The sequence below is a fragment of the Bos indicus x Bos taurus genome, chromosome 1 (genome assembly GCF_003369695.1).
Source record: "Bos indicus x Bos taurus breed Angus x Brahman F1 hybrid chromosome 1, Bos_hybrid_MaternalHap_v2.0, whole genome shotgun sequence".
NCBI classification, from domain to species: Eukaryota; Metazoa; Chordata; class Mammalia; order Artiodactyla; family Bovidae; genus Bos; species Bos indicus x Bos taurus.
In genome coordinates, this window is record NC_040076.1 from 9,570,036 (window position 1) to 9,582,434 (window position 12,399).

The window sequence follows — 12,399 nt, forward strand, 5'->3', positions numbered from 1 at the left end:
AAGCTTCCAGCTTCCTCTCTATTTCAAGTTATAGACTCACAGAATTGGTCATATAAATTTACATTAATGGGTGTTCACAAAAAGACTGACACCAGAATACAGCAATGTTATTCATAACAGTCCCCAACAGGAAACAGCCTTAAGTGCTCATCAAATGAAAATAGATAAAGAAATGTGTTATATTCATCCAATAAAATGAAGTTCATTGAATGAATATTGAGAAGAAAAATATGAACACATCCAGCATGGAAGCATAAATGAAAATATAAGCTTTATCTTACAAAAACGTACAAGCCAAAGGATGCATTTTTATGAGAATATCCATTTTTATGAGGTTCAAGGGCAAGAAAAACTAACCGAGGGTGATAGATATCAGAACAATGATTGTCTATGGGGAATCGCCTGAATAGGAGTATGAGAGAATTTGGGAGGTGATGGTAATGTGTTATGTCATGCTATTTACAAGGGTAGGTCCATTTGTCAAAATTCATTGAATTTAATCCTTAATATATGTGCATTTCACAATATGTAAATTTCACCTCAATTAAAAAAAAATTACCTAAATACTATAACTCAATTTTATACCTTTCATTGCTTTAAAAATCCATGTGTGGCAACCCTCTAGTAAAATGATATTTATTAAATAGCATGTATTTTACTGTGTGCTTAAGTTTACCTTACTGATCTCATATCCTTATTTTTATTGGATAAATTTCTTCTTTATTTTATTCTGGTGTGTGTAGAACTAAAGGGATGATTCTGGATCCATTTTATGATAACAGACTCTTTTCCCTTTTGTTTTTCCAAAAGCAACTCTTTTATCCTTTAATCTGAGTTAGAAACACACTACAGGGAAATTACCAAATGAACGAACAAAAGTGGCTTTTTTGTTGACTGCACCTATCTAAAACAACGCTGCTTCCTTTGGGCTAGACTAAAATCGCAAGATAAGAATTATTAATTTAACTGCTTCAGTGAATTTTCATGAAATGAATTTTTAATAAACTTAGGAAGAAAAAGAATCTCTATTTTATCTTATTATTATCTTATTCTTGGCATTCTAAGAGACCCACTTATATGGTGACTTCACCCTAAAGAAAAGAGCAAAGTAATAATTTCAATCCTATCAACCTCAAGATAAATGAAGAAAAAAGTTCTTTATTTCTTGCTCTCATTTTATCATATTAAAAGTTTTGCCCATCTTGATATCACTCTGGTAACAAATCCTGCAAGATACACATCTTCTAAAAGTAGATATCAAGAGAAAAAAATTTATGGAAAGAAGAGATATGAATCATACTTATTGAATTTTTAGGTTTTAAGGAAAATATGTCAGCAAAAATTGCCTAAAAGATCTAATATTGTAAGACTAAACAATACCATGAAAGTTTTTCTAACCTTTATTTAGTCCTTCTGGGTCCGTTTCTAAAATATCTATAAAGTGAAAGGTACAGTTAGTACTGACTCGTCCCTCTCTGTCACCCCAACATTCAATCAATTGCTATTTCCTATAAACATATTTTTGATACCTTCCAGTATTCACCCCCTCTGTCCATCCCCAAAGTTGTCACCTAATTCAGGTCCACTTTCCTTCTCCCTGAGATTAATTTAAAACTTCCTAGTTGGTCTCCGCAGTTCTAATTCTCTTAGGGCTACAGCGCTAATTTGCTAAACCCTATGTCTTAGTCCATTCGGGCTGAGATAAAAGAATACAGACTGGGTGGCTTATAGACAACAGGAATTTCTTTCGCACAGTTATGGAGGCTGGAAAGTCAAAATCTGGCTGCCAGAAGATCCGCTGTCTGGTGAGGTCCCACTTCCTGGTTCACGGAGGGCGGCAGCCACCTTTTTGCTGAATCTCTACCTAGTGAAAGGGGTGAGGAATCATTAGGATCTCTTATACGGACACCAACGCCATTCTGAGGGCTCTTTGTTCATAACCGAATCCCCTCCCAAAGGTCCTATCTCCAATATTCCAACACATTAGTTTGGGAGAGACGCAAATCTTCAATCTGGAGCACATCGACAGGCCAGCACTGAACTCATTTTCCTGCTCAAAAATCTTCAGAAGTTCCTCTACTGGTCAACAAACTTCATCTAGTCTCCTACGACAGAAGCGCAATTGGCCCAAATTTACCCAACCACCTCCACACATCCAAAACCTTAAAACTCGTAATTAGAAAAGTAATCTATTCTGGCCATTAAAAAGTCAAAGTACAGAGCTATGTAAAGAGACATGATAGAGTGAGTGGTTTTCCCCTCTCTTTCACCCCTGTTTAAAGTGGCTGTGGTTGTCACGACTTCGTGTCTGACTCTTTGTGACCACATGGACTGCCACACAACAGGCTTCCCTGTCCTTCACTATCTCGGGGAGTTTAATCAAATTCATGTTGGACAGTAATTTGAAGTAGAGGATTTCTTTGGCAAAAACAACTAATTCAGCAACATAGTTTCATATAAAGTTATTTGTATGAAGTACAATAATTGTTTTTCATACAAAGTTAAAAAGCGCATTATAGTTCACCCTGGCCACTTGTCCAGTCCCCATCTCTTTGAGAGAGATAAGCATCATCTAAATTATTTCATCTAATTGATGATTGTCATTTATGACTTAATTGCTATTTATGTCTCAGGTATTCCTTTGAAAAAGCTGCATGGATTCATTACATATTCTAATACATTGTCTATAGATTATAAGATAAAGTCAAGCATGTATCTATTGATACTTTTTAAGTTGATCTGTCTTTATATTCAGAAATATCTCTTAATAGTAGGCTTCCCTGGGTGGCTCAGATGGTAAAGAATCTGCCTGCAATGCAGGAGACCTGTGTTTTGATCCCTGGGTCAGGAAGATCCCCTGGAGAAAGAAATGGGAACCCACTCCAGTATTCTTGCCTGGAGAATTTTGTGGACAAAGAAGTCTGACAGGCTACAGTCCATGGGGTCATAAGGAGTCAAACACAACTGAGTAACTATCACTCACACACTCATGTCCATTGAGTCAGTGATGCCATCCAACCATCTCATCCTCTGTCTCCCCCTTCTTCTCCTGTCCTCAATCTTTCTCAGCATCAGGATATTTTCCCATGAGTCAGCTTTTTGCATCAGGTGGCCAAAGTATTGGAGCTTTAGCTTCAGTGTCAGTCCTTTCAGTGAATATTCAGTTTGATTTCCTTGAGGATTGAGTGGTTGGATCTCCTTGCCGTCCAAGGTTAAGTGATTAAATGCTGTTAACATTTCAGTACGTATTATTCCACATTTTCATAAACAAAATAATACCAGAATATTGTATAGGGATTAAAATATAAACGTAGATTTACATTTGGGAACTTTCCCATTTTCCCATATAAATTTGTTACATAAATACTTGTTCAATCACTTGTGATATACCTTATTCTTTATTCTATTAATAGATTATGGCATAATTTAATTGGTTTTGTTAGTGAACATTTGGACTGCTTCCATTTTTAACACTTTAATACAATACTAGATTGAGTATCTTTGGAGAAGGCAATGGCAACCCACTCCAGTACTCTTGCCTGGAAAATCCCATGGGCGGAGGAGCCTGGTAGGCTGCAGTCCATGGGGTCTCTAGGAGTCGGACACGACTGAGCGACTTCACTTTCACTTTTCACTTTCATGCATTGGAGAAGGAAATGGCAACCCACTCCAGTGTTCTTGCCTGGAGAATCCCAGGGACGGGGGAGCCTGGTGGGCTGCCGTCTATGGGGTCGCACAGAGTCGGACATGACTGAAGTGACCTAGCAGCAGCAGCAGATTGAGTATCTTAGTATCTATATCTTAAATGCATCAGTGTAAAATTATTTGTAGAGAAATTTTCTCAAAGTGAAATACTTTAATCGAATGCCATGCTTATGTTTATTTTGAAAAATATCACCTAATTCATCTTTTAAACAACCTGCACCAATTTACGCCTATTTTCTACCTTCCACCTTGACAACAATGGTTAATATAAACTAATTTAATTTAATCTCTCTAATGGGAAAGGACTGGCATGTCGTCTTTAAGTTTCCATTTTAAATATCATGAGGAAATTTGAGTATCTTTGCTAATATCAATAGGTCATTAAATGACTTTTTTGAACTGCTTTTTAATAGTCTGCCAGAACTTATGGAGTTGTCAGATTTTTTATTTCTATGAATTTCTTGTCAGTTAATCAATGTCACTATTTTTATATCACGTCAGATACAAATAATTTTCCTCTTTGTGTGTGCGTTTACACTCAAATGATTTTTTGTTTGTTGTTTCCATAAAAATAGTTTCATGTCATCAGATTTATTAATCATTAATTTATAGAAGTGGTTCTCAATCCAGTGTATATAGGAAGCAGATAGTGAGAGAGACTTAATTCTTAGGTAGGTTGATGAGGAGTCTGGAGCCCTTCAGGAGGAGAGAAATGTGTTTTTTTCTCCATCCCTTAGTCTTAGTCACATAAGACCATTTTTCTTATGCTCTGAGTTGTAATAGCAACAATCTGTTTCTTCTAAGACTAACTTTTTTAAAGCCCAGATCTAATGATCACACAACTAAACAACTCATTGTGGTCAAGGGTATGTTTTTCCTTAAGCTCTGTACTAATGATTATCTAACAGCAATGCATCTTGCTTGAGGGCTTGCTTTTCCTTCTTAACAGAAACATTCCGATTTATCCTGTTATCTTAATATTTATGTTGTGGAAGTGGGTCTGGTAAGACCTTTCTGCTGTTAGTAACCAACTGAAAAATTATATAAGGCCTTGATAAGACTAGTGAGTGGGGCAGTCTCTGACCCCTTCTGATGTCTATGTCAGAAGCTTTCTTTATCCCTTTTTCACTGTAATAAATCTTTTGCCACATGAAGCTCTGAGTGACTGAAGCCATGTCTTGGGTCCCAAAATGAAATTCTCTCTTTCAGAGATCATGAATCCAACACTGTTCACCATAAGTTATCAGGAGAATGGCTATAATGCAGGTTCCAAGAAAAGAAGAAATCAGGGTTATGCTAATTACATGAAATAACTGGAAAACTTTCCATCTTTCTCTAGGTTCTGGAATAGTTTATATAGATTCAGAAAGATCTTCTCTTTAATGCTGAGAAAAGTTTTTCCTTTAAAATTCTTCAATACTGAGAAATAATTCTCTTATAAAAATATCTAGTCATTATTTTCTCATTGTGTATATTAGCTGTTTGACAAGTATCTCATTTTCTTTTATTTCTAAGTTATTTTTACTCCTATCTGATCTCGATATCAATAATTTGGATTTTTCTGAAAAAAACATATTTCATATATTTTAAATTTGTTTTCACAGCTTTGTCTTACTTTATTTTAATGTATAATGTTATATTTTATGTGTGTTTTAATGTGTGTGTTTATTTACTCTCATATCTTATCTGAATATAACTGAAATACAATACCACCATTTTGCATCCCCACATATACGAAATGAAAGTTCCAAAAGTTAGGGGTTAAAATGGACCTCTAAACTAGAGAAATAAATGACCCCATAAAAGTGGGGGCAGTTCCCCAGAGTGAAAGCATATTAAGGTACTTCAATTGTTCAGAAAAAAAGGTAAAGATGATAAATATTATAAATTTTAAGCCAATATACAATTTCAAAACTTATTTCCTAAAATTTAAAAATGCATATACTTCAGATTATAAAAATAAGAAAAGAATAGAATAAAAAAATTTTACTAACCCAATCGAGGGCTAGAAAAAGAATAATAAATGCATGGAAAATCAAAGTAAAGAAAAAAAAGGTAAGATGGTAAAAATAAGTGCAAATATATAAATAATTATAATAATACATATGGACTAAATGGCTTTTAAAAGCTAGATATTTTATTATTTACTCATTTATATTGAAGTATAGATGATGCACAATGTAGTACATATGTATATATGTATTTATATATATTCTTTTTCATCTTCTTTTCCCTGTGAACTATTACAAGATATTGAATATAGCTGCCTGTGTTATATAGTAGGTTCTTTTTTTTATTTTATATATAGTATTTTGTATCTGTTCATTGAAAACTCCCAGTTTATCCCTCTCTCCTACCTTTCCCCTTTGGTAACTTGTGAAAAGTTTTTTTTCTATGTCTGTGAGTCTACTTCTATTTTGTAAACAAATTCATTTGTATCATAAATTACACATACAGGTGATATCATATGATAATTGTCTTTCTGAGATATTTTAAGTATAATTTAAAAATCTAACTGTACACTATGAAACTCACATTTAGAATTTAATGACACAGAAAGGTTAAAAGAAATGATTCACCTATAATATCTGATAAAAATAAAGCGAGTAAATAAAGCTAACTCACAGTTGTAAAATTAATAAAGACCAAATTGCAGCTATAAACATGCACATATACTAAAACCTTTAAAATGCAGCAAATAAACTTTTACAAAATTAGCAAGAATATGTCAATCCACATAATAGGGATTTTACACAAGTCTCCTAGCAATTAATAACTCAAGAAAAAAAATACTGGTAAAGATACAGAACAGCATAATTACCAAATTACGTCATATAAGAAGTTGCATCTTATAATTACAGAATGTGCATGAAATTTTAAAACTGGACAGACAATTTAGAATTCAAAGCATATTTAAGCAAAGAAAAATCATTGCCATAATGTAGAACATGATATTGAATTTAAAATTCATAACAAAAAATAATGTGAGAAAATGTAAAACATTTTGAAATTACAAAACATAATTACACAAATTTTGAGTTGAGGAGAGTCATAGTAGCATTTATAAAATACTTCATAATGAAAAAAGTGAAAGTATTCTCAACAAAATTTGTGGAATTTAGGTAACTCAGGTCTTAGAAATGTATAATAATAAGTTTTTATAAAAATACAGAAAATTATCAACAAAACAATTGAAGAGATTAGAAAAAGAAGAACATGGAAACCTTAAATAAGTGTAAGAGCATAATTTCTTAAAAAATACAGAAGGAAAATAAGATCAATTCAGTAAACATTCCCAAACACTCTTTGTTTGAAACAGCTATTTTAATAAATATACTTCTAACAAAACTTCCTAAGAAAACAAAAAAAAAGACACAAATAAACAATGAGGACTAAAAATAAAACATTGAAAAAATAATACATTCAGCAATTTTATACTAATATATTGAAAATTTAAGTGAATTGTAATATTTCCTAAAAAATAAAACCTGTCAAATCTGGTTGATCACTTAAAAAAATTATATTTTATCACTGTCAGCTTGAGTAGTAAGACAAGATGAAGAAATAATGATTAAATGAGAAAAAATCAAATCTCACAAAGATATGAATAGCTACATAGAAAAATATAAGACAAATAGAAAAATTGTTAGAAATAATAAGAATCAGTGAGTTTGCTGAAAATAAAAAATCTAACAAAAATTACTTGCCTCTCAGTTAATAACCAATACACATGAAAAAAATACTTCTCATATTTGTAACAAATAATATAAGTTTTCTGGGAATAAGTGTAACAAACTCTTGAGTAGAGCAATATAGAAAATACTACAAAATTTTATTGAAAACATTTTTAAAACCTTGTAGATTAAACGGAAACATACAGTTGTGGAAAATAAGATGCAATATTGGATAAATTGAATACAGTTACAATAAATATTGTACAATTACTATTGTAATATAGTTACAATAAAAATTATAACAGGATTTTATATGATTTTTTAATCAGGTCAAATTTATACCATATGATACTGAAGAAATACTAATTTTGACTGGTCGAGAGGTGATTCCCTACTGAATAGCAAGGCTCACAGTGAAACTGTAGTTACTAGTATAGTATTGATATAATAATAAACAAATAGACTGATTGTACAAAATGAAAAAAATTGAGACTCACATAAATATTAATATTTAATGTAAGCCAGAGATGATATTAAAATGAGAAATGAAGAGGATGTAATGTGACCACTCAATATATGGTGTCTGGACAACAGATTATTGAAATGGAGCAAAATAAATTCCTATAATAGTTTACACAAATGCATGCATGAATATGCATGCTTCCCTAATGGCTCAGAAGGTAAAGAATCTGCCTGCAATGTGGCAGACTTGGGTTTGATCCCTGGGTGGGGAAGATCCCCTGGAGAAGGGAATGGCTACCCATTTCAGTATTCTTGCCTGAAGAATTCCATGGACAGAGGAGTCTGGCGGGCTGCCGTCCATGGGGTTGCAAAGAGTTGGACATAACTGAACAACTAACACACACATGCATGAATATTCACAATGCCCTTCCAGATGGATTAAGATTTAAAGTGAAAAACCAAGGTATGAAAATGTCTTAAAATATAAAAGAAGCCAAGATATGAGTGGATTATTTTTAAAAATGTGAAAAGACAAATTGTGAACTGTAAGGGATAAATTAGACTACATTAAAATTAAAATCTTCTATATATCAAAAGATGCCATTTAAAAAGCAAACCTGCAAGCCCACGGCATATTTGCAATGCATATAAATGACAAAAGTATTTAAATATAGTGTATCAAAAATTGAAAAATTTGTAAGAAAAGTACAAACAACCCATCAGAAAAAATAGCTAAGCATGTGAAAAGAATATTCTGAAGTATGTGCTTGAAATTACGCTTAATTTTACAAAACTTTGAAAAACAAATTTGAGCAAGATTGAGATAACATGTGTGCTGATCAGATAAGCAAACTTGAAAAAAGAAAAATAATTACAAATACCTTGTGAGCTCACTTACATGTAGAATCTAAAAATTTTAGAAAAAAGAAAAAAGCCCATTGATAGAATAGATTGGTGGTTGACAGAGACTGGTAGTAGGGTGTGGGTGAAATTAGTGAAGGTAATCAAAGTTAAATATTTCCAGTTATAAAATAAATAAGTTATGGAAATCTAGTATGCAGCATAGTAGCTGATAATAATACTAATATAATACTGTATTGAATCTTTGAAATTTGCTAAGAGAGAAAATTTAAAAATTCTCATCATAAGAAAAGAAGTTATGTAAGTACATAGATGATGGAAACTAATGACTTATTGTGGTAATCATTTTACAATACACACAAATATTGAATCATTATTTTTTACACCCCAAATTCATAAGCTGTTGTATGTCAATTATACCTTAATTTTTTTAATGTTAAAGAAAATAAAAAGAAAAAAAATGTAATCATTGCAGCTATGCCAGACTGTGGAGAAACTGGGATCCTCATACACTCTTGATGGGAGACCAAATAGCCTCAGGCAGCTTGGCAAGCATTTTGGCAATATTTTATAATATGAAACATGTATATACCCTGCCCTATAGTCTAGCAATTCTACCTTAGGTTATATGACCTAGAGAAAGTGTGACACCTATGCATAAGGATTATGAAATTGTTCATTGTGTCACCGTTTCTAGCAAGCAAACAGAAACTAGAACTCAATATTTCACCAGCAGATAAATTAATAAATAGGTTAGGATGTGTTCACACAATAAAATAAAGTAAAATAGCAATTAAAAACACATGAACTGTAATGATAACTATTGATGCAGGTCACTGTCAAAAGGTAATCACACCCTCCTAGGGAGAAGGCAACGGCACCCCACTCCAGTACTCTTGCCTGGAAAATCCCATGGACGGAGGAGCCTGGTAAGCCCCAGTCCATGGGGTCCCTAGGAGTCGGACACGACTGAGTGACTTCTCTTTCATGGATTGGAGAAGGAAATGGCAACCCACTCCAGTATTCTTGCCTGGAGAATCCCAGGGACGGAGGAGCCTGGTGGGCTGCCATCTATGGGGTCGCACAGAGTTGGACATGACTGAAGCGACTTAGCAGCAGCAGCAGCAAAGTTAATAATCATTATTTCAAGGTTAGTATTTTGTGAGATATTATTTCACCACTTCTGAACCTAATAACAATGTGGGTTGGTATCAGCCAAATATATTGAACTGGTGATTTACCTCTAAGAATGAGGCAGAAAGGAAAATTCCACATGCATACGTTCTACTTTTCAATTTTATTTTGAAGTCTTAAATATCAAAGTCCCCTAACAGAGCATTACTAAAACTTTGGCATGCAGTTGAATGCTTACTGATAAAATTTTAACAGGAGATGATCTGAATTACTTCCATGTCATTAGCATTCTCTTTGCTTCTGTAATGATTCTGCATAATTTTATGTGCAGTAGCACAATTGCATAGACTATAAATACAAATTGATAAGGAAATGCACTATAGAAAAAGTCTGCTATTTCCAATGAACAAGACTATGGTTATTTTTCAAGCTGAAAACACACTTATTAAAAATGTAGCATATAAAGTAATGATTTTTCTTTTCTGTTATACAATATCATATTCAGAAACAATGAAAAACTAAAATGATTATTTAAGATGGAAAAAGCAGGATAATTGGCACAGCATCTTCCTTCTAGGGGTTTCTACTGCCAGATGTACTTTTAGCTTGGAGCTTTAACAAGCATGAAAGGTCATTAATCCAAGGTCATAATAGCAAACTTCCATGGGAGAATAATCAGTCATATAGAAATTATTTAAATGACCACAGAAGCACACGCCAATTTAGCTTGGTGTTTTGCATGATCCCTGTTGACCACTTTTCTACACATGACAGCAATATTTTCAGAAAGTTCACCTTTGGAGGAGGGGAGAAATATTTTATTTTTCAAACTCTTGTTAGGTAAAAACAATAATGAGGGAATCACCAAGATTATCGCTAGCCACACACAACTCCCGAAAGTTGTGAGCCTCCCTTAGTTTAAAAAGCTTAAGCTCGAGATTGTTTTACTCCATTTAGTGTTATATTGTGGAGAATTTGGCTCTGTATATATTTTAAAATTGTCCCTTATTCAGTTCAGTTCAGTCGCTCAGTTGTGTCCAACTCTTTGCGACCCCATGAATTGCAGCATGCCAGGCCTCCCTGTCCATCACCAACTCCCGGAGTTCACTAAAACTCACATCCATCAAGTCGGTGATGCTATCCAGCCATCTCATCCTCTGTCGTCCCCTTCTCCTCCTGCCCCCAATCCCTCCCAGCATCAGAGTCTTTTCCAATGAGTCAACTCTTCTCATGAGATGGCCAAAGTACTGGAGTTTCAGCTTTAGCATCATTCCTTCCAAAGAACACCCAGGACTGATTTCCTTTAGAATGGACTGGTTAGATCTCCTTGCAATCCAAGGGACTCTCAAGAGTCTTCTCCAACACCACAGTTCAAAAGCATCAGTTAGCTTTCTTCACAGTCCAACTCTCACATCCATATATGACTACTGGAAAAACCATAGCCTTGACTAGATGGACCTTTGTTGGCAAAGTAATGTCTCTGCTTTTCAATATGCTATCTAGGTTGGTCATAACTTTCCTTCCAAGGAGTAAGCATCTTTTAATTTCATGGCTGCAGTCACCATCTGCAGTGATTTTGGAGCCCCAAAAATAAACTCTGACACTGTTTGCACTGTTTCCCCATCTATTTCCCATGAAGTGATGGGACCAGATTCCGCGATCTTAGTTTTCTGAATGTTGAGCTTTAAGCCAACTTTTTCACTCTCTTCTTTCACTTTCATCAAGAGGCTCTTTAGTTCTTCATTTTCTGCCATAAGGGTGGTGTCATCTGCATATCTTAGGTTATTGATATTTCTCCCGGCAATCTTGATTCCAGCTTGTGCTTCATCCAGCCCACCATTTCTCATGATGTACTCTGCATATAAGTTAAATAAGTAGGGTTATTTAAACAATATACAGCTTTGACATACTCCTTTTCCTATTTGGAACCAGTCTGTTGTTCCACGTCCAGTTCTAACTGTTGCTTCCTGGCCTGCATACAGGTTTCTCAAGAGGCAGGTCAGAGTGGTCTGGTATTCCCATCTCTTTCAGAATTTTCCACAGTTTATTGTGATCCACACAATCAAAGGCTTTGGCATAGTCAATAAAGCAGAAATAGATGTTTTTCTGGAACTCTCTTGCTTTTTCCACCATCCAGCAGATGTTGGCAATTTGACCTCTGGTTCCTCTGCCTTTTCTAAAACCAGCTTGAACATCTGGAAGTTCACGATTCATGTACTGTTGAAGCCTGGCTTGGAGAATTTTGAGCATTACTTACTAGTGTGTGAGATAAGTGCAACTGTGTGGTAGTTTGAACATTCTTTGGCATTGTCTTTCTTTGGGACTGGAATGAAAATTGACCTTTTCCAGTCCTGTGGCCACTGCTGCATTTTCCAAGTTTGTTGACATATTGAGTGTAGCACTTTCACAGTATCATCTCTTACAATTTGAAATAGCTCAACTGAAATTCCATCACCACCACTAACTTTGTTCCTAGTGATGCTTCCTAAGGCCTACTTGACTTCACATTCCAGGATATCTGGCTCTATGTAAGTGATCAAACCATCGTGATTTAAAAAAACAA